Genomic DNA, 2,477 nt, shown 5'->3' with positions numbered 1-2,477 from the left:
TATAATTCATTATATATTGCTATGGATTAATAATACCAGCTTGATTTGCAGGTACAAAGGTTTCGGACCATTACCGGGGGATCAAAGGGGATTTATAAGTATTGCTGAGTATTTCAGGGATCAACATTTAGCAAATACCTTATAGACCAAACAGGAGCCGGGCGAGGTACCTTCGACTGGATCAAGATCGGGCAGCCATTAAGATATGTGATAAATGATTGAAGTGTATTGGAGATCAAAAGAAAGCCGCAATTATTCACTAAATATTCGGTATTTATTGATTATTGTACTAATTGATTGCTATCAACCACAAGAGAAGTGGTTGAAATCAATTAACTATTGTTTATGAAACCACTCTGCAAAAGCTTCTTACAAATAAACCTATACAGTCAATTTTCAATTGTGTAAAATTCAAAGGATCAGAGAATAAGTTTAAATCACTGAGTTTTTAAAGTAATAAGAGTTCAAATAATCTAGAAATAGGCAGGAAAAATTTCAAATTTCTAATTAGATATTTCATTTAAAGTTAGTAAGCTTTGGATTATTCACAATAATAAACAGATATGGCACATTAAAAATATGATAAACATACAAATTAAAATTCTAGAGATAAATACTTATTTGTGTGTTCAGAATTAATAAAATCAGTTCGTTGTTTTCATTTAAGTGAGACACTTCCACAAGATAAGAGTCAATTAGTAATATTTAAAGTTTTTTGACCCGCACTTAGAGGTGGACCTAGTGGAAATAGGACATATACTAGTAAATCACTGAATGTTATTCCTCTTCCTTAGAAAGCTTCCCTTGATCAAGGGTGTATCCATACGTGCAATGCACATTCTGGAGAAGTTGGTATCCTGTCCATTTCAAAATCTTACATTTGTTAGTATTCACTGGTGAGCAACTCTAAACCTCCTCTTTCCATCCCCACCCCTTTCTTAAAAATCATTGTTTCGTATAACGATTCTTCTCCTATCTGTCTATCTATCAGTAGACGCTACAACCCTGCGATGGGTCTTTGCCTCCTCTATAAGACTCCGCAATTCGACTCGGTTTTGGCTGCTACCTTCCAATTTCGGACTCCAAGCAGGTCTCGTGTATCTTGTACCACGCCATTCATCTACCGGAGCTTGGGCCGTCCAACTCTTCTTTGACAATGGATTTCTTCTTCCATGACTCTTTTAGGGATTTCGTCGGGACTCATCCATGTAACATGTCCTGCCCACCCAAGGGGTCCCAGCCATTTAAAGGTCATAATATCTATGTCCTGGAGCAGCTCATAGAGTTTCCTTATTTCTTCTTCTTCTCCAGCCTTCCGCATCTCTTCCGGCCCATAGATTCTTAGAAGGATCTTCTTTTCGAAGACCAACAGATTTGTTCCATCCTGTGTGGATAGGGTCCATGTCTGGGAGACGTTGTAAGTACAGGCCTAATTAGAGTTTTATATAAATAGACTGTAGTTTTCCTGCTAATGAGCTTGCTACAGAACTGTTTTAACAGACCAAAATAGCATCGGTTAGCCGCTGGATCCTTCGATTTATTTCAGTGGAAACATTATTTGTTGCTGTAACCTGAGATCCAAGGTAAGGAAAATCCTCCACCCTCTTGAAGAAACAGCTTCCTACGACAACCTATCTCTCCTGGGATCTGGCTCCTCCGGTGTACATATATTTCGTTTTGTTTTCATTATTAGCCAGACCCATGCGTGCGGCAGCTCTCTGCATGCTCAAGAAAGACTCGGTAAAGGCTGTAAAAGATCGCACCACTATATCAAGGTCGTCCGCACAACGGAGCTGTTGGACCGATCTGTTGAATATGGTGCCATCATTTTGGATACCTGATTCCCTCACTACTTTTTCCAGAATCTTCTCCTAATTATAGATATCAAATTGAATAGCTTCTCTTGGAGCCCATTACTTACCTACACAAATATAATTGGACGAATTTCTCCCCTTCTAACATGAACATCCCCTACCGTGTCCTCTTCTTCATATGTAGTCCAGGAAGGTTATATATATATAAATGTATTATTATATATGTACACATTGTATTATATTTGTAAAATTAGGGGGTAAAAAAAAAACAAAAACAGAAAGGTCACATGGAATTGGAGGTTACTATTCGTTACCCTCCTTGTCTCCATCCAGATAGGCAAATTGTTCAGCGTTGGTTTGACAACCTGGACACCAATGTCATAAAAAAAAAAAAATTAAAAAAAAAACCTTGAAGGTTTAAATGTTTACAGACAGACCGTAGTACCTGTACCTGAATCTATGGGAATAGAATTTGTTGATTTTCCCTGCTTTGATGTCTGTTCTGGATTTACCGTTGTGATATTACAGCGGACACTTGTTATTTCTTGAGCTCATTTCACAGATTACTGAAAAAAAGTTGTTTAAATTTAAATTAGCATGGAAGCTGACTGCTAACTCAATTATCTCGCGCAGTAGATAAATAAACGATGCATGTAGGAGGAG

This window comes from Halyomorpha halys, unplaced genomic scaffold (genome assembly GCF_000696795.3).
Source record: "Halyomorpha halys isolate HHAL.00 unplaced genomic scaffold, Hhal_1.1 Scaffold476.1, whole genome shotgun sequence".
NCBI lineage: Eukaryota > Metazoa > Arthropoda > Insecta > Hemiptera > Pentatomidae > Halyomorpha > Halyomorpha halys.
This window is presented reverse-complemented; position numbering follows the sequence as displayed.